This window comes from Nesoenas mayeri (assembly GCF_963082525.1).
Source record: "Nesoenas mayeri genome assembly, chromosome: 2".
Lineage (NCBI taxonomy): Eukaryota > Metazoa > Chordata > Aves > Columbiformes > Columbidae > Nesoenas > Nesoenas mayeri.
Window position 1 is genome coordinate 139,043,489 of NC_137543.1, and position 21,969 is coordinate 139,065,457.

Consider the following 21,969-nt stretch of genomic DNA (forward strand, 5'->3'; position numbering starts at 1 on the left):
TTATTAAAATACTTTTCCCTTTACATTGTCACTTCATCCAGTCCAGCCCTGAACCTTTACTGGTTTTTCATCTTCTCTAACATTCTAAACTCTGGAACTTTCTGCTGAGTGTGCATGTGTACACATAGGTCTGCACATGTGCAACCATCGGAAATGGTCTTTTATATTTTTTATGTTATTGAACCTTTGAGATAAAATGAATGTTAAAAAGAAGGGGTCTCATCTACATGCAGTCTTTCAGAGGCCACTATGGGTTTTACAGCTCACAGAAACATGCAGTCTGCCTGTATTTTTCTTCTTTTGTGAGAGAATATTGCATAGCAATTGGTTTGTGTTTGCTAGAGTTCACATTTCAGGAAGCAATTCAAAACAAAATGCAAAAGAAACTAATGTGTTACCAGAGAGAAGAATACAGAGAAATTAAATAGTTAATTTTTAGTAGGCACAAATCACATTTCCATCAAGTGCAAACAGTCAGCTGTTATTGTAGGTCACTAAGATACAATGAATTATTTTCTGCAGTTCGTGGAAAACATTAGGCAGCTGTAATAAAGTCAATGGTATTTCCTTCCTTACTGAAACATTACTTCAGCAAATCCTCCTGTTTTGTTAAAACACCATTTCATGCTTGATAAAATTTCATTGATTTCTTCTTTTTGTATTTTATTTTATTTATTGATTGCTGGAGATAGAGAAAACACTGAAGGAGAAATATCAGAAGTGGCTTTTCATGTTCAGATGGATGATGATTGACCTAAACTTGAAAGCCTATAAGTGGAAGGGGGAAGGGAGAACTTCAGTGGCCTTTATATAACATAGATATTCAGTCCAGGAAACATACCACAACATAAATGTCTTTTTAAGACATTAAAACTCAGCTTAAACAAAAGCTAGATTATTTTATAACATAGTTCATCACTTTTCTTTTTCCTTATGTATTTATCCATAGTTACCTGTAGTGATATACCAATATACCATTTTCAAAGTTTATCTTACATTATAAACATCTATTTAAATCCCGCATAAAGTATATCTTTAATAAATCCCTTTAGGTGAGACAGTAATACCTCTTTTACTCTTGTTTTCTTTTAAGGTCTGATGGGCATGAAGAATTTAAATGTGCCTGGGAATTCTGAGTGAGATGGTAAGTTCTCTTTTAGGACACGAATCAGTGGTGAATCTCTCGGAACTCTGTGAAATGAAGGACAATAGACCTTGACTGTACATATGCAAAAACTGTTTAGCCAACTGGTTGTGTATTGTCGGGGCAGAACTTTTACTTTCTAGAGGGGAAACAGCAGCCTCAGTGTTTCAAAACTATGCACAGTCCTATGGACTGGCTCACAAACAGTAGCAGCTGGACCTCAAGTTAGGTACCCACACTTTAGTAAGCAAACTGACATTATAGCAAGGAATGAGAAAAATGTAGGTATTAGTAAGGGTTAGAGGGGCATGTTTGGATGGGAGGTTACAGCATTTTCACTAGCTGGACAGGGATATAGCTTGGATAAAACCTGCAAAGGCTTTCATAAATGCTGCAATAACAGTTGGCATGCTCACTTTTTTAACATTGTTAGCCCAATATTAATAAGATGGAGTTTCCTTCCCCTCCTCCTTTTCAAACTACTGTAGCTACTTTACATGTACGTTCAACTGAATATGAGTTGGAAATGCCAGATCCTGGAGAGCATCCTGGTGTGAATCAAGAGTAGCCAGAAGGACTAGGGAAGTGATCGTCCCCCTGTACTCAGCACTGGTGAGGCCCCACCTTGAATCCTATGTTCAGTTTTGAGCCCCTCACTACAGGAAAGACATTGAGGTGCTGGAGAGAGTGCAGAGGAGGGCAACGAAGCTTGTGACGGGTCTGGAGCACAAGTCTGATGAGGAGTAGCTGAGGGAGCTGGGGCTGTTTATCCTGGAGAAAAGGAGGCTGAGGGGAGACCTTATCGCTGTCTACAACTACCTGAAAGGAAGCTGTAGTGAGGTGTGTGTTGGTCTCTTCTCCCAAGTAACATGTGATAGGATGAAAGGAGCTGTCCTGAAGTTGTGCTGGGGAAGGTTTAGATTGGATATTAGGAAAAATTTATTCCTGGAAAGGGTTGTCAGGCATTGGAACAGGCTGCCCAGGGGAGCAGTTGAGTCACCATCCCTGGGGGTGTTTAGAAGACATGTAGATGTATCGCTTAGGGACATGGTTTAGTGGTGGACTTGGCAGGATTAGGTTAATGGTGGGACTCGATCTTAAAGGACTTTTTCAACCTAAATGATTTTATGATTCTGTTCTATAGAAGGGGTTATTAGTATCTCTCTCTAAAAAAATGTGTTGTGTTTGTGCCTAGGAAATAAACTGCCTAGCCTAGAACCTGGCTCTTTGCCACCTATTTACACCATCACAGCATGGTGGCTTTCAGGAGAAGGTTTCCCTGACAGGGAGGAGCTCATGTTTTGAGGAATTAATTCATTTGGCATTATACTTATTTCTGGTTAATAATGTGTATGGCTGTTAATGCTCTGTCATTCCCAAACTAGTGGGACAAGGCAACTGGTGAAAATTGTAGAAACTGTGAGGAATACACCTTCTCATTCTGCTACCTCAGAGACTTCTTGGGTTTCTGCTAACCTGAAGCTGTGGATCTGAAACTGGCAGATGAGGAACTCAGATTCTAGTGTAATCACCAAGATAGAAGTGCCTAGTCAGCTACAGCATTTTTTAAACTCTTACTACAAATCTACTTGAGACTCTGAAGTATTTTGAATATGAGCACTCAGCTTCTTCCCTCACCCTAGTGAAGCAAGACCTTTCAACTCACATCCCACCTTTAGTCCATTTCAGCTATATTGTCTATTGCCATCTCTTTGAAGAAGAACTTCTCTTCCTTAGTGTATCTATGCAGCATATAACATCCACCCTGGCTAGTGAGCTCTTTTACATCCGTTATCAGGTCTCCATTTGGCAACTACTTAACATCAGGAATGCGGAGTAGAGCCATAGTCGTTCATACACAAGAAAAACTCTAAGCTGCATGACTGCAGAGAATGATTAACATGGCCTGAAGAGGAACAGAATGAAGCAAAAAGGGTGGGTTACTTAAGCTGGTAAAACACTTGACACTTACTCCATGTAAGAAAATAAAGAATACAAGACTGAGGGCTGGGAAAAATTATGGAATCTGAAGACAGTGCAACTTGCTTTTGGAAACTTTTATTTTCTGACTATGTCTTTTATTTTCATTCAACTTTATATTTTAGAGTGGGATTGATGAGTATAGAAATTTAAAAAAAAAAATGTGAATTGTGCTGTGAATTCTGGACTAGATATGTATCAGGAACAGCACTGAATTAAGGGTAAATCAGTGTATACATCACATTCAGATATGTTCTCTTCTGCTCTTTGTACTCACTGCTGAAATGCTTGTTCCCTATTGCCAGAGTTCTCTTTATCATTCTAGCAAGTGGCAGTGGCAAATGTCGAACTCTATGTTGATGCTACTTTGTGTGCAGATCCTAATCTGTTGTCTATTTTACAGGACCATGTGTAATGTAATGAAGTTAACAAAGGCAAACATACTACTGCAAAACTATTCTGCTCTTTTTTTCCTATCTACCATAACATTTCTTACTGTCTTATTGAGCGTTATGGATATGAACACCGCTTGCTGCAGTCTCTTAGAAAGAGCTGTTCCTTAGAAGGTTCATCTACCAGTAAAGCAACCAACTGAATTGAATTGCCCCATTTTTCAGTTGGTGAAATAACAGGAACAAACTTCAGCCCAATATGGAGCTCTGAAGGGACATGCACATACTGTCCTGAACCATAAGGCGAGCCTCAAGAGGTACAGCTGCAGCAATCTAGGCACACTTGACAGAGGTGTGCCTTGGTAATGTATTATTTGGTACATAAACAACACAGAAGACTGCTTATCTTTAGCCAAACATTTCCATAATAGAGGCAAGGAATTACTATTTATAACTATTTGACAGACCAACATGGGAGTTATCAGCCTTTCATTATTACTTGTCTTCCACCTGCATTCTAAAATACTCATATAACATCTTTTTGTTCTGTTTGGTCCCTATCATAAAACTCTGTTTGTGCCATAGCTTTAGCACCTTGCAGACCCACAAAAAACTGTGAAATTTGACTCTATGGAAAAAGCCAAATGGTGTTAACTAATGTGTAATAAACTTGCAATCACATTTTAAAAGTCACAAATTTGCAGCTTGTCTTCACCATTTGCCAATAAATATGTGTCCATTCTTATACTGAGAGCATTTTTACATCAGACCCTTATCTTTACTGCAGTAAAACTGAGCAACTCATTGTCTCGTCAAGGTTAAAATCACAAGAGATCATTAGAACATCCAGTCTAATCAGTACATCAGGGGCCATCTCTTCTCACTGATTCACTGCTGTATTCTACCTTGTCTTCAGCTAAATCATGTATTCTGATAAGATATACTGTTGTTCTTCAGACAAGAGGTTTCTCCATTTTCCTGTGGTAGTTTGCTCCCTGTTCAGCTACCACTAATTAATATTTTTGTTATTCTGTTTCCTCTTTATTCTAAGCAAGTCATTTTTCATTCTTCTGATAACATAAACAATTATGGAATCCTCTTCTTCTATGTGATTCTGAGGCAACCTGGAATAACTTTATATGCTTTCCAGTTTTGTTTCCATTAACTATGAAAGCCATCTAGAGATTAACACATGCAGAAGTTGATGTTGTGAACATCTGTGATTAAGACAGACAAATTCCACCGCAGAACTCTCTGTAGTATCATAATGTTGGCCACATCAACACGATTCACAGAGGTGCCATCATCCCTCTTGTCCTGCTTAATACTCCAAACAAATGTATCCAAGCATGTATATATCACACTAGGTGTTCATGTGAGACATTATCTCCAGCACGACCTGTAACTTCTGAGAGCTTCTGCTTGAATAGACATTATAGCTTTGCAATCCTGATTTAGTTAAGGATATGAGCAAGATAAGAAACAAGGACAAGTATTGTCTTTTTATTAGGACAGCTAAACTAACCTTTTTCCATGACAAATTTTCTTTGCTGTTCCTCAGTCAGAAGGTGGTGGTGTCATTCCTTCTTCTTCTATGTATGTCCTCTATTTAGCTGTATTAAAATGCATTTTGCTGGGATGGGATCATCTTATTACTTCATCTGGCTCCTCTGCATTATTTCAGCAACCATTTCTTTGTCTGCTATCTTTAGCACAAGTGGTTTCATATTTACCTCCAGATCACTTACAAAACTGCTGAACAGCATGAGGCATAATAATGACAAAATGAAACTCCAGGGAAAAATGGTTCTGATTTGTCAGTTACTTTTTAAAACTCTTGTTAAACTTGTCTATAAACTGTTTTAACACATGATGCACTGAACAGTAGCAAACCCCAGCAGAGTGCCACGTAAGACTTAAACATCCTATGAATTACACTGTTCAAACTGCCCAGTTACCTTTACAAAGCAAATTTGGAATTTTGTTTAAAAATGGCAACAGTTTAAAATCCTTAATTTAAAGAACATAGAGCTTTACTGAAAAGTATGAATTCCATTCACTCTATTCACTGAATTTCACGCCCCGCTTCCTATTATTCTGTTTGGGCCTGATGTCACAGCAGCATAATCACTTAGGTCTTCCTTTGTGTCCTTTTTAATATTAGACCAATGTCAGCTCATTTCCATTCTTCTAGACCTTTATCATTATTCTAGGATTTATTAAAGACAACATTGGCATACTGGATGATTCCTCAACCAACTCTTTAAGGGAATTTTGTGTGCTAGTTATCTAGCTTGCTGATTTAACATCCTCCATAGTTACTAATGGGCTGCAAACTACTCAGTCATCAATGCATGTGAAATATGTAATCTTGCTTCTTTCCAGATAGAGGACAGAAATTTTGGTTGAGTATTTCTACACTTTGCCCTATGTGCATCAATAATTTTGCTCGTCTTTTAGAACTGAATCATAGAATTAAACTGCTCAAAGAGTTCTGAATTTTCAATAGCTCCATATTGCCACTTTTTTAACATAGCATTTATTTATATATATTTATAAATGTGTATATGCGGTGTAACTGAACTCTCTAAAATGACAGCTACAGAGGGCATACATTCTTTTAATAGCTATCTATAGTGATATTCACATCAAATATCTTAGAAGCTATCCTTATGTCTGGTTTTGGGTTCATGTGTAAGCAAATGGTGAAAATAAATTTGCACCATATTTAAAAATATCCTATATCAAATACCGTGTTTAGAGTCATAAATGTGAAACAAGCCCTCGTATCTATATGTTAGATATCTAATTTTATATCTTCCCTTGGGAAGAAAACAAAACACACGTCCACAAACACACACGCTGCCTTATGCTCCCACGCAAAATGCTCCATCACTGTTTCCTCATGGCAGTCAGCCTGGAGCAGTTTCTTCAGTCTCTATACCTATAGGAAGAGCTACATCACTATAGTGCTGTTTTAGTAATGGGTAAGCAGTGATAGCTCTAACTGCACAAAACACCCTTAAAATGATTTTAATATAAAACTTAATTACACAAGATCACCACACACCGTAACAAATAGTAATTTTTCAGGAGTTCACCCACAGAAGTCAGCTGACAGCATGGAGGCCCCAGTACTTCACCTCACACATGATGGGGAGGTTGGATTTTAAACTGTCCAGTGTTAGTCGTTTGGGTACCTGGCTGGTCTCCCAGGACACCCTGGTCAATTGTGAAGAGACAGTGGCTCCCTCAGAGAAGTCAAAGCATATATTTCAGTCAGTGTCCTGTTGTGATCAGCTTCTAAATCCTCTCCTCTCATCTAGTTCTTGCTTATGACAAGAAAAACACAGATCTGTGGTAAGAAGCCTGAGCACTGGCTTTGACAAGGTTGTCATTGTCCTGCAGGTGAAGCAGTCACAGCTCCACACTGTCACATCAGGGCAGATCTGATACTTGTGTAGCTGGGAATGGACTATCCTCTGGAAAGCTCCAGAAAGAGAAAATGACAAAAATCAGGGTTGGTATTTGTGGCCAGTACTCCTTCGGGAGGTTTGTTTTCAGCAGTATAAGGTTGTTTAGTCTAACAGGTTATTTTGGTGATTATTTAAATGAAAGAAAATAGCACATCCCTGATTAGGTACAGACCATGTAAACAATGTGTTTTGTTAGAATCCATGCATGCTTGCACACACACACGTAACTCTGCAGTCAACTCTACAGGTATCAGAAGGCCTGTCAGCCAGCATAAATGCATTCATCAAATCTAAAGAGAAGGTGACCATCATCCAAAAGCAATAACAAGGACCTAAGAACCTCTGGAGAGCCAGAAAGCCTTTTTTATTTCAGAATCACTTGTTCCTAGAACAGGGTGTTGGCTGTTCAACAAAAGGGTGAAATATATTTTTTTTCCAAACAAACAAGGTTAAAATTATGCCTGATTAAGAAGCAGATTATTTTTTTTTAGTAGTCCTAAAATTGAACAGTTTACTGTGGCAATCTTTGAGAGGTATGTAGTAGCCCAGATGTGTAAATGTTAGTCAGGCTGCACTAGAAGGACCTGTTTGCACCTGAAAAGAAGCTCATACAGATTTGCATGTTCTTTGACAGTTCCATCTTCTGTGCAAACATTTTTTCCCACCATTTTTCCTTTCTAAAAAAAGTTTATATAGAGGGAAAATAGTCTCAGATGTCTGCAGGTAGAACAAGTACTTCAGTATAACAAACCATGCTGATCTCATTAGTCCTAAGAGGGCTCAGGTTAAAAAAGGAAATGTTCACAAAGAGCATAAGAAAATATATATACCACATTAACATTTTTGTGTCCTAAAACTAAGTATCAATCATGCCTCTTGGCTGAGGGCTTAATCTTGAATATAGGCCCCAGCAGATGGTTTAACTTTTGGATGCTCTCCTTTTGAGAGAAAGGCAGATTTTGACTGTTGTTACATGAGATCCTCCACAAACACAGGGAGTTCTTTTCTTTCTTGCTGAAAACTTACAGGTTCACTTACACAGCTTGCACACAACGTCCAATTAATTTATGGCTGTAGGAAATATCGGATCGTTTCACACAATTTTACAGTTTATGTTTGTAGAAAGCAAGGCGACTCTTTTCACATGAAGGCAACTTTAAATTAGTTTAATTTTAAGGTGGTCTTGTAACTAATTTCTAATTGAGTGTCACAGTCTTTGGCATGTTTCACCAGTGAATGTGCGAAGGGGCAAGATGAGCCCTTTGTCCACCAAAGGGGTGTTTGTCGAAGGGAATTCTACCTGCAAAATGCTTATCAAGTCATGTTCACAATACTTTTGCCTTTCAGTTTGTTTTTGTATGAAGAATGATAAATCTCAGACAGTGCTGATTAGCTCAATGTCAAAACCATGTTTTGAGTGGTTCCTTTTCCTTCTGTGCCAGTGTGATTGCCCTAAAAACAGTATGTATTAAAAGGCTGTGTGTTTCTGAATGATGTGAAGCATGCATCCAAACAGTGTTGAGATAAAAGGTGCTATAGTGTAGTGTTTAGGGAATGGGATTCCTAAGGAAATGGTAAATAATCACTTTGGGATCCTAGATTCATATAATCAGACTGGCTTTGTCTAGATGTCATTTTAGCATCTGGATCCTAAAAGACTGAAGGCATTGAAAACCTTAACCTTGATAGTGCAAGGCACAGGATCAAGCCCTTACCTTGCAAACTCACTGTAGAGGTACTACCCTGCAATACATGAAGTCATCTACAATTGTACATAGTAATGATCAGTGCCAATTCTGCACCATGAGCTTTACACCCATTTGCAAATAGCAGGTGCTAGATAGCATGAAATCAGTGCCAAGGTTACATTTTCTTTACAGATCTTTTTACGTTGATTTAAGAGAGAGCTCAGCATAGGGGAAAGGGACCTGGGGGTTCTGGTGGACAGCAGGATGACCATGAGCCAGCACGGTGCCCTTGTGGCCAAGAAGGCCAATGGCATCCTGGGGTGTATTAGAAGTGGGGTGGTCAGTAGGTTGAAAGAGGTTCTCCTCCCCCTCTACTCTGCCCTGGTGAGACCACATCTGGAATATTGTGTTCCGTTCTGGGCCCTTCAGTTCAAGAAGGACAGGGAACTGCTGGAGAGAGTCCAGCACAGGGCAACAAAGATGATTAAGGGAGTGGAGCTTCTCCCATAGGAGGAAAGGCTGAGGGAGCTGGGTCTCTTTAGCTTGGAGGAGACTGAGGGGCGACCTCATTAGCATTTGTAAATATGTAAAGGGTGAGTGTCACAAGGATGGAGCCAGGCTCTTCTTGGTGACAACCCATGATAGGACAAGGGGCAATGGATACAAACTAGAACACAGAAGGTTCCACTTAAATATGAGAAGAAACTTCTTCTCAATGAGGGTGACAGAGCACTGGAACAGGCTGCCCAGGGAGGTTGTGGAGTCTCCTTCCCTGGAGACATTCAAAACCTGCCTGGACACATTCCTGTGTAACCTCACCTAGGTGTTCCTGCTCCGGCAGGGGGATTGGACTGGATGATCTTTTGAGATCCCTTCCAATCCCTAACATTCTGTGATTCTGTGAATACATTTTTAGTCAACTGAAGAAACATACCATTTTATCACACTTAGCAAGGTTCCCACCCACTCAGTATTTTTTCAAGCTCTAGGGATTTTTGGGTTACCTTAACCTGTTCTCCAAAGGAAATTTTTAAAAAAGCATTTGAAACTTTAAACAAGCATCTGCAGAACATATCTACCTAGACGAATACAGACAACTGCATGGTCATTTCTCCTTTGCTCTGAACTGCCTCAGGAAAAGGCAGCTCTGATCCAGAGGCCTTGTAATTACATTTCTCTAGCTTTGAATCAGACCTCATTTAATGGGATCTCAGCATCACAGTAATTTTTACAGGATCAGAGCTACTTTGTGTTTGGTTGACCTAGAGCAACTACCCAGTTATCTCTTGCTAGCTGAATAGCTAATGAATTCACTGCACCATGGAACTAGTAGATTAAAAAAGTTCACACATAACTCACACAAAACACCATTCTCAGATGTTAGGTTTCCTCAGTCAGGGTCCATCATTTTGTGCTGTGTCTGTATAAAAGCATATACTTGTCCACCATTGGCTCCCAGGTGTTACCCTGGTATATGGAAACAGATCCATGTAAGTTATATTGTAAATGTAAAAGTACCTTCACCATTCACTTTCCTCAGAGTGTAGCAGATGTTTTCAGTGATATTTGCTCAAGTAGCCTATATGATCTTTTAAGATCTAACTTTCTGAGGTGTTGTGCATCCACAACTAGTGCTGACTTTTGGAAAAGCTGACCTAAGCACCTTGCAATATCTGGCGCTGAGCACAGGCAATTCCAGGGGGCATCCTGACGACCTTTGTGGTCAGTATGTTGGACAGAGATTTCTGTTTGGGTGATTTGCCTATTTTTAATAAGTTGGCAAGTTAAACTGTCTTTATAGTCAACAGCAACTTACGGAGTAATTCAGAGCAGGCCCCTTAGGAGAGTATCTTCACGGATCAGCCATAAAAGGCCCATTCTTTTTTTTCCTCTCACTTGAGGACTATGTTTGTCAGAACAAAAGAAGATATTGACTCTGAAGCGAATTCTGTTTTATTCTGTTTCTTAGGTTCTCCTCACTGTTGCAGATGCCTTTCAGATGTACAAGAAACATCTTGGCTAGCTTTTGGCATATATGAACAAGTGAAGGTCAAAAACAGGACTTATCTGAAATGATAATACTAAGACAAAATATTGATATTTAAAATACTTGAAAGTCTCCAGTCATACTGGTACTTTGATTTTAGCTTAATTGAATTTGTCCATTTCCCAGTATCAGTAATTTCTGGATTGTTTCCATCAAGCTTCTTTATTTCCCCAATTGCAGTTTTTAAAAAAATGCAGTATTAAAAGATTAAGAGAACAAGAAATAGATCTTTTCATATAAAGTGCTGGGTGCTTCTTTGACAACTGTAATCAGGGAAAAAAGATGCTTTTGAAAGGTCTGTTACCTCTGTACTCTTTGTTCATAAATTTTGCTTCACGTTGTTCAGAAAAATTTTCAGAGTGCAGATTGTTTTTATAAAGATGCACTTCTCTCCACAGTGTTTCTAGAACTGGCAATTATTTGATCAGTAAGCTGCTTTGTTTAAGATCTTTGCATAGATGTCAATTTCTACAAGAGTTTAGTAGCCTGGGGAACATAAAATGATAGAATGAGTTTATGTTCAAAGAAGAAGGACAAGCAGCTAATTTATATCAGTTCACTTTCAGTCACACTTTTTAAGTGATATGTACTTTGTGCATGTTACAGAGGCTGCGGTTTTTCTTCTAATGAACTTAATGCTTTCAGCAGAAGAAAATGCTATGTCTGCCTTTCTCTCACTAGCTGAACTGCCTTCATGATGCTCTTTCTGCTCCTGTAGAACTGGAATGGGATAACATTAGTTTATGGCACTGGATTTGCATTTGGGATCCAAGGACTGTGGGTGTACACAGCAATAGCACAACTAAGCTTGAAATAAATCTTGAATTTAAACACAATTTTAAATTTCACAAATGTTATATTAGATTCTATTCTGTTCCTTTCTTCTCTCTTCCCTTTTCTCAGTATCCCCTTCCCTGTTTTCTGACTAATTTTTTTCTGAAGCTGTTTTCTTCTCCTTTTATTGTTGTATCTTAATTCCTTTTATTCTTCTCTTAGTTATTTTCTTTCTTTCAAAACATTTTGCCAGAAAATCTTACCTTTGCCCAGATAAGAGCAGCAGCAGCAGTACCATACAAAGGTCTGATTTTCAGCTGTTACAGGTTGTGTAGAGACTTAGCCACTACCAGCTTGCACTCACCCTCTACTTCTGGCACAATTTTTTTCCTTTGGCAGAGCGTATTCAGTGACAAAGTTACTGTGTTTCTCTCCATACATATATCTGAGGCCCAAAGTGGTGTGACCAGGAGTGGTAAGGAAAGAGCACGTGGAAAATGTTGGTGTAAATGTGTAGCATTAGCTAATGTGCTGTTCTATGTTGACACACAGTGCTGCCAAAGTCCTTCCACTAGTGCATGCTGGAAGAACAGAAGTAGCAAGCCAGATGCTCTGTTAACAAGCTAAACTTCCCACTTCTTCTGCCAGTAGACGCTTGTGTTACTGGAATCGTTTCTCTGCAGCAGTCCTAAGCCTTGCTCAAAGTGAAAACCATAAACTTATTTCAGCTCTCATGTGGTTGCAGCAACATACTACCCTGTTCTGCCTCTGCCTCATAACTTCTACACAAACCTAATTATCACTATTATTCTGACTTTTCATGAAATATATGTTGCATGGCATGTGGATGGACTCATAACACCGATGTGTCTTTCACTCTTAGACTGTAGATGTCGTGATGACTTTCATTCTATTCAGTTGTATAAACTATGATTTGCTACAGTACACTACTGTGCATTACTACAGGCCTGAAAAGGAGCACCGAACAAGATAATCCTGCACCACAGTGAAATCAAAAGGGAAAAATACATTATCCTATTTATATACTAACTGAGATTTCAAAGTTTGGAAGATGTTGTGTATCTAGGCAATGAAAGAGAAAGCTGACTTTCTGGCCAGTGTGGCATGGGGACTTCAGCTTTATTAATAGTTTAATTCAGGAGTTTTCAACATGTCGAGGTTTAGATTGTGAGTTGACAATAAAACCCTGGCAGATGTATTGTTAACCTCCTCTCCCCCACTTCCACCTTCAGCTTCTCCCTCTCTCCCCTTCCCACTAAGGACAAGTGATTGGGAGGGAAAGAAGGACAGAGAGAAGAGAGTTGGAAAAATTAAAAAAATATTTTACCAATACTACTAATAAGAATAGAGAAAATAATACAAAATATACAAAACAATCTTGAAAGTTCCAGCAACTGCAGAGCCACCACCTGAAGTCCTGGATTGGACTCTGCAGCCAATGGGAGCTGGATTCAGTCTGTCACTAGGCCTCAGTTCGCAGGGACGACTAGCAAGGTCCTCTCCTAATGTCGGCCATAAGGAAAAGGGATGAGATCCTCGTGATCTCCCACTTTTATATGAAGTATTCATGTGAACGGGATGTTATACTCTGTTGGTCAGTTTCTTGGTTACCTGTTTCTCGCTGCCCCTCTTGGGAGATGTGCATCAATCCTTATCATAACCTCACTTTCCATTGCTATGTTTACCAAAACATGTATCTGGTTTTCCAGGAAAATGCAGCTAATATGAAGGCTTTAGCTGACAGGCAAATTCACTAAAATCTTAACAAATTCACACAAATTTTAACAAAACCAGGACACAACCTTATTCTTACTGAAACTTTGTCAGTCCCTTAAAACTTCCTTCTTTTGATATTATTGGAAGAGCACAACACATAGTACTTCTAAGGGTTGAAATTCACCATCAAATACTATACACTTCAGCATTTCCAATTCCTTCATTTTTTTGAAATCTTTGTGCCTTTTTCTCGTTCCATGCATCTTCAAGCAGTTCCATCCGGACAGTCAAAGTCAAGGCAAAAGTTTTCATATAAAACTGCAGCACATCAGTAGAAAAATTCTAGTTTTATGATGTCTTACATCTGTATATGATTCACTACTACTATAACGATTAGAAAACATACACAGAGGTTGTATAAAATTTTGCTGTGGCTTTCCATTACAGGTGTAATACCAGCACTTCTACAAGAGTAGCAATGCACCATTTTATTTGTACATGAGCAGTGTATATGAAACAAGATTAAAACAAGGAATCAGTAGAATGGGTGCAGTAAAAGGAGACAGGTATATGTGGGATGGACTGTAACACAGGGGTAAAGAGAAAAAAAAATGTTTGTTAAACTGGAATGTAGAACTGAGCTGGCAGATACGTCTTTGTGACTCCCACATACCCCACTAGGACAGCTAGTCTTGTACCCTGCTCAGCAACTCAGACCTCATCATGAGATCAGAATATGGTTTTTTTCTTCTGTGTCGGAAGTACTGTTTCTATTTAATAACTTCACCTCTCACAATTCAGCAACAGCTGTCTAAGTTAGTGCTTCATAAGAGGGAAGAAGCACTGGGGATTTGTGAGGAGGAGTCACGGCTCTACTACTGAAGAGAACAGGTTTGGGTTTATTCTCTTGTTCTGATGCATATTTAAGCCACAAGGTTAAATGTGCATCATTTAAGCAAACAGAGTTAGCTATTTGTTCACGCATCTTATTTCTCCTTTGTCCAGCACAGGCTGGGCACATCTGAACTCTGCTACAGAGAGTCACTATTACAGTGAATCACAGTGCATATCAAATGCCTTTCCCTGGCACTGGCTGGGGAGTTGCTAACTAGCACAAACCAAAACCAATGTAACAGTATGGAAAATTGGGGATCCTGCCTCTGCTTAGATTAGTATAGGCAGAGCTAAAAGTACCAATAGCAGACTGTATGTAGACAGAACCAACCAGCACTATTTCTGAAGACAAAACTGTTGAGGGCTATGAAGCACTGGAGCAGGTTGTCCGGAGAGGCTGCAAAATCTTCAACCTCAGAGATATGCAAAACTTATCTTAAAAAACCCTATGTAACCTGATTGCATTTTGATATTCACCTTGCTCAAGCAGAGACTGCTCAGGACAACAGTGGTCGCTTTGAATTGGTTCTTCACTGCAAGATACTCACCAGCCCATAAAGTCAGGAGGGGAGATCGAGAAGCAGCCACACTATGCCTGGTGGATATCTTGGGTATTACAGTATGTTACTGAAAGAACAGACTATTCTGTGGCTTGCCATTATTAATTAAAACCAGTCAGGCATGGATATGCTACAGATCTAAAACTGCACTTCACCGTAAACATTATAATTACTGCTTCCAACATTTGGCCTTCATTAAAGACAGAAAAGTCTTTTAAAATTGTTTTTCATAGGACAAATACTGGTAACCCGACTCTTGCAATAGTTTGTTGGGTTTTTTTTTTAACTCTGCTAACTTTTTGGCTAGAATTTTTCTGGGGGTTTGGTTGGTGGGTTTTTAAAAGTGTCAGAATAGTCTTTTTGCCTGTCTGTTTCTAAAGCTCTAAACCAGTGCTTGGATTTGGGAGGAAAGGATCACAGAGCCACAGAAGAATTCAGATTGGAAGGGACAACTGAATCACACCTTGTAGATTTAGATGTCCTCCAGTGCTCAGGCACTTAGGTCAGGTTGCTTAGACCTTGTCTAGTTGAGTTTTGAACATCTTGAATGCTGGAGATTCCACATCACCCCTATTCCAGTATTTAACCACTGTCATAAGATTTTTTTTTTCTCCCCTTCTATCTTGTCAGAGTTTCCATGCTCCAGCCAATTTCTGTTGTCTCCTAGTACTGTCTCTACTCCTGCATTTTCTCTAAACCCTTCCATTGGGTAGATGAAGATGACAATAAAATCCCCCTTAGATTTCTATTCTTAATGTGAAAACAAAACAGTTCTCTCAGCTTTCTCTTGAAATGGTGTGTTTCAGCCTCCGAACAGCTTCACGACCCACCACCAGATCCATGTTAGTACATCACTGACTTTCTTGTACTGGGGAGCCCTCAAACTGAACACAGTTCTACAAATGTGGTCTCACAAGTGCTGAACAGAAGAGAACAACTTCCCTCAACTTGCCAGCTGCGCTCCTGCACAGGCCAATGGGCAGGTGACTTTCCTCACCAGAAGATCAACCCAAGTGTTCACACTCAGCTTGTGTACTAGGGTTCCTAGGGCACCAAAGCTTTCTGCAGAGCTGCTTTCCAGCCTGTTGTCACTCATCCTGTCCTGCTGTGTGACTGTCTCCACTGAAGATGCAGGACTCTGCCCTTAAGCATGAGGTTCCTGTCAGTGCATTTCTCCAGATGCTCTAAATAGCACACCTGCCTTTCACTGTATCTCACCTCACTTCCCTCAATCTATGGATCACAGAATCACAGAATGGTTGGGGTTGGAATGGACCTCTGGAGATCATCTCGTCCAACCCACCTGCTAAAGCAGGTTCACCTAGAGCAGATAGCACAGGAATGTGTCCAGGAGGGTCTTGAATGTCTCCAGAGAAGGAGACTCCACAACCTCTCTGGGCAGCCTGTTCCAGTGCTCTGGCACCCTCAAAGTAAAGAAGTTTCTCCTCATATTCAGATGGAATCTTCTGTGCTTCAGTCTGTGCCCGATGAAGCACCTAGAGGTGCACTGCATGCCAACATGGAGGTCTTTATTAGACATTAAATAATATTGCCTTCAGTATCAGATTGTTCTCTGAAGATTATCACTAGTAACCAGCCACTGGTTGAACTTTGATCACAATGCTTTGAGCCTAGCAATCTAATCAGTATTACAAATATCTTTTGTCCACCTAACCAAACAATATCTCACTGATTTGATTTTAGGAGGCCACACTGAAAGCCTTGCTGAAGTCAAGGTGAACATCATCCACTACTGTCCCTCTGTCCACAAAGCCAGTCATCTCATCATAGAAAGCAATCAGATTGGTCAGACTTATTTTGCCTATGCTGGCTGCTTCCAGTCACCCTCTTGTCTTTCATGTGCGCAGAAATGGCATTCAGGAGGATTTGTTTCATAGTCTTTCTGGTATCAGAGGGGAAGCTGACTGGCCTATAAATCATCTTTTTTCAGTCATTAGAAATACCTATATTGCTTATTACCATCACGTTTGAAATAGAGCATTAAAGCCACTAGGTTGTGGTGACATAAACCAGCTTGTCAGGTTGACACAGTATCAAGATCCTTAGGAGAAAAACAGTAAAAGTATAAAATATGCTGATTGGTAGTGAGCTCAAGTATTTCTTCTTTTTCTTACTTAACATACAGATAATACTTCAGGCCTGTCTTACCTTTTATCTGTCAGTCTCTGCATGTCTTTTTTTTTTTTAGCTTCTCTAATAACAGGTTGAAATATTGGGCAGGTCATTTGTAAAAGTGGAAGATTGGAGCATTAGCTGCTGATGAAAGTGAACCAATGTAGTGTGAACACCAGTGCTCAACACTATTCAGATTTTTACAGTTTCTAAGACTGGACACTTGAGAACACCCTGAGAAGGGTTCGAGCACTGAGGGCAAGGAGGAAGAGTGGTAAACTGAGAAACCTGTTGGGAACAAAGTTAAGCAAAATTGATACTAATTTAGGGATGCACAGCTTAAAAAAACATGGTCCTTCTTGCTGAAATTGTCTCACTGTTTTGTTCAGCTGATATAAGTAGTTCATGTATTTATTTCTGAAGTACAATTCACAAGGGTAACATTAAGCTAACAAATCTGTCTGGGGGGAAATCTGTATGCTCATTACTCATCTGAGTCAGGCCAAAGAAATGTCTTTAACTGTTCTTTTCACTTTTGATATTAGCTTTAGTTTTTGAATACGATGTGTTTGTTAGTTGGGAGAAGTCCAACAATCTGAAGACAAATTTAAATGTACTACGCAAGAGCCAACTAGAGGTGAAACAATGCTATACCTAATAGTTGGAAATGAGGCAAGCATAACAAACTGGGCAGTTTGTTACATTCTGTGTAGCAGTCTTTGTTGCCTACTGTGAGCCAGAGGAGCCTCGCCTTGCTTTACACCCCTGTGAGTCAGAGGAAAATCCACTAATATCATTGAAATGACAAATGCAAAGCCTACATGTGTTAAACTAGAATCTGACCTAAGAGGAAAGCACTTAGGCTTGAAAAACTTGATTGAGATTTATATAGATTGTATATAATAAAAGACATCAATATTTGTAAACAGATTCTGGAATGGTATTGAGAAGGTAAAGGAAATTTGTTGGATTTCAGTAATGCACGGGAATTCCATGGTTGGTAACTGAATCAGCACAGGTGGGGATTATACAAACTCTGAATCCAGTCACATACAATGGAAACCACCACGCCACATCAGAGCAAATGAGGAAAAATAGTAGGGTACTTTTAAATTATTAGAGAACTTGGGAAGAATAGATTTTGAGAATTACTTTTCTAGTTTCAGAAAAATACTGAAGGAAGAAAGTGAAGACACACAAGAAAACACTAAAGAGATGATAATAGAAGACAAATCACCAGATTAGAGGAAAAACTGGAAGATCAGAAAGATACATCTAAATCAGTGTAAAGTCAGTAAAACAAAAAAGAAAAACACTCATAAGTGGAAATTATTTATGATGGTAAAAATACAATGACTCAGTATTTTTAGGAAGCAGATCAATATCTGTTGAAAAGAGGCAGTTTTAGATATAGTGGGCGTGAGGCTGGAAAGTGGTGGAATGTGCAAACCAGAAGATTATAGGCACTAAGAAAGAAAAAACATTAAGGACAAATAATGTCTATCTAAATATTTTAAATGAAATTATCAGGGAAGACGTGTACTTTTGACTATGGCAGGAAAATGACTGAAGGGGAACTGGCATGGAAATATATGAAAGTCTAAAATGAAAAATGTGAAAAATCACTCGAATCAGGACAAGTTCCTGGAAACTACATTATTTTTATCAATACATGCTTCCAAAGCTTGAAAAGATAAACCAGGACACTGTAGATCAAGGGACTTAACTACATATGAGCATGTGAGAAAATCTTGGAAACAATCTGAAAAGATGTGGTATGGCAGCAGGTGGAAAGTACATTTTATTGTCTCAGGCAGATGCTTAACAATTTCACAGAACCCTGAAGGCACAGCCTCCTGCACTGAATGGGTGCAGTGACAGCAAATGTGCAAAAAAGCACTTGACAGAGCCCAAACCAGTGTCGATATTGAATGAACAAGGCATGAGCTAGAATAACAAACTATTTGCTTAAATAAGAACCAATCAGGCAGAAGATGAGGAAGAAGCAGGTCTGAAGAAAAGGTACCAAGAGCAATCACAAGTAGGACTGGAGCCTCACACCGTGGCCAGGACACTCTGCCATATAGTCCTGGCACAAACGGATTACTGTGGAAAAATCAGTCCACTCCAAGCCTTTATGTGACAGTAGGGTAAAAGAAGCTATGAAGAAGGAGAAATATTCATTTAAAATACTTGCTAGTAAGGTGAATTCAGATTTTTTTCACTGAAACAGTTTTGGGTTTAAAGCATCAGATGACATTTCAGCAAAAAGAGGTAACCAGTGTTTTTGTCAGATCCAAAGACCAGTTTGCCTGTGTTCACTGGAAAGTAAAATGTCTAAACAAATGCATATCCATGTGCCCATAGCAATGACTAAAGTTTTGTAACCCAGCTGGTAAAACAAAATATATCCTCAATCTGACAGGCCTTGAATAACTTGCACACAATAAAAGAATACCAAATATGTCTCTGCTGTTGAGGAGAAAGACATATTTCCTGGTCCTCATTGGATGTGAGTATTGGATATTTTCCCATGTATATTTGTCATCAGTGTTCTGAATGGACAACAGGGCAAGATAACACACTGCATTCAGACATCACCCTCGCTTTAATAAAAGAAGCTTGCACTCTGCTGGCCACTGGAGACTCTTTTTCCTTACCTTTTTTTTTGCATTTTTGATATTTTTCTGCTAGATGTGATCACATGTGATCAGCAGTGATCCCAAATTGGTGAACAGGTAAGTTAATTGTATTTTTAGCCTACTGATAGTCATTCTGCCTACAACCTTTTGCTGAAGAGAGATTTGGGGTTCAAAGTGCAGTATTTGGGGAGCAGAGAAACAAATCATGCATTAAAAGAGTGAGGATCCCATGACTGCAGCATTGACCTGGTGCAAGAAGATGGACTGTCTAGAGCTAAGAGTGTGCACTGAAAAGTACTTCTCCCAGCTGCAGCCTGGCACCACAACTCTTGAACAAACTACGAAAACTACCTCCCTTCTCCTCTGTACTGAGGTATGCTGCATGAATTCTCGCAATTTTTGGCTTACTTGTGCCTGTAAAGAGAAACCGATACCTAAGTTGTACTCATGCAGCTTGGGTAACTCACGAGCCACTGTCTCAGATGGGGTGTTCAAAAATCACCCAGAGCTGCGGAGTTTGCCAAAATCTATGCTTGCATTCCTTTTGGTCAGTCCCAAACAACAAAAGTCTCCACCTGTGCCTTCCAGTTTACTCCTACAGAAACCAGCTAAGCATTCAGATTCTCATACATGATGTTATTAGAGCTGTAAAAGTAAAATGCAAAAGCTTAAATTGAAGTTCTGCAGAGGTGGGTTACCACAGCTGGTACCTTCTGTGCACTGGGTTGAAAGTTTTTCATTTTGGATTTGCAGAAGCATTTAAGCAACAAGAAATAAAAGGCTTTTGCATGGGCTTTTGCGTAGTTGTGCATCTTACTTAGATCTTCGTTAGGTGTGAGGAAATATCAGATTCTTAGAAAATTTAATAAAAAAATGAGAACTTGTAACTGTACAGAGGTCACTGCTTCCTTACTCCAATTAGAGAACAGTTTGTACCATCTGGCAAAAAATACACGCTAATCAAGGTATCCTATGTTCAATACTGACACCAAACAGTGATTCCTTTAACAGACTGACCATGTTCTTTCACCATGGCAATTTTAAAACTTCCTCATAAATATTTATCATCCTTCCAATCTGAATCTCTGGAATAACTGCTGCAAACAAACTTGTTGGTCTTGCTTGTCAAGTCCACAGTCTTTGGACTATTTTGCCTCTTTTTATGTCACCTCATCACTCCATATGGTGCATCAAAGATGCCAGCCTTTGTTTTCCATTTATCTGCCTTGCTCAAATCTGTTTTGCATGCTTTCCTCCCTGGTGTTTCCTATGCGTAATCTTCATAAGCTTTGTCCTCAGCTGGGTCACAGGACTTTTATTTTTTGCACTGTAACTTCTCAAGACCTGTTTTCAGAAAAATATTCTATATCTGCAATAAACTAAACGATTGAAAACAGCAAACCTGAGAGACAGTTTTGAAGTCACTTTTAGTTTTAGAAAAATATTCTCAAAATTGACATTATATTTGGTTACTATATGGCAACTTTACTTGTACTTTGTTTTTTTCTCCTTCAATCTACCCAGGCAGTCTTTACAATAGGACAAATTCTCCGGTGTTTGTATAGTATCCGTGAAAACAAATGATGACTTGTTTTAGTAAATAGCTATGAAAAATGGAGAAATACTCAACTGTAATAACCCTAGAAAAATGCAAGCTCAGTCATTTCTATGGAAGTCATAGAAAGAATAGTAATTCAAAGCATTCAATTCCAAATGTGGTTTTACAGACTTCCTGTATTACAATTTGTTCTGGAAGAGCCCTGAGCACCACACTGGGTCTGAATTTTACTTGAAATCAATGTGACAAATTTATCTCTGGCCAATTTTGTGAGTGGAGTTAGGCCAGATACAGAGTTGGCTCTGTGTCTGTAGTCCTAGCCTGCCTGGAACAAAAGTTAGACACCATAACAATTTCTGTTTAAAGGTCTTGGACTTGTCCTAGACATGTTCAAAAGCATCGAGAGGCAGTCATTTGTCTGAAATAACAAATAACTGAAATCACTGTTAACATTTATTCCTTCCAAATATAGGCACAGTGTAAGCATTTTGTGGATTTTATGCCTGTTAATTCTGTTGAATTGTATAAATGACATGATTTTAAAAATCATCACAGTAACTATTACTGCGAAGTTATAATAGACACTCCATCGTACCAAAATTTCTTTGAGATACCTATATTACCAGGTGACTTACTCCATATGTTATTTGTTGCCAATTGTTGACATTTTTAGCAGTAAATTTGAATATTTTTGCATATAATTGCTTTTGAAAATGTGCACATTTTCTGTCTTTCTCCATACCCCCTAAAGAGCTTTCATTTGCTGTCATAGAACCAATACTTTGTCTGAGATGTAATGCTAGTTTTTCATACTTGATTTTTCAACATAAAAATCAACTACAGTTTAAATTTAAAAAAAAAAAAAAAAAAGTATCTTACATTGCAATTTAGGAAAGAAGCTGAGAAATATGGCTGTAGCCAGCTCCCTCCAACAGTGTTAATTG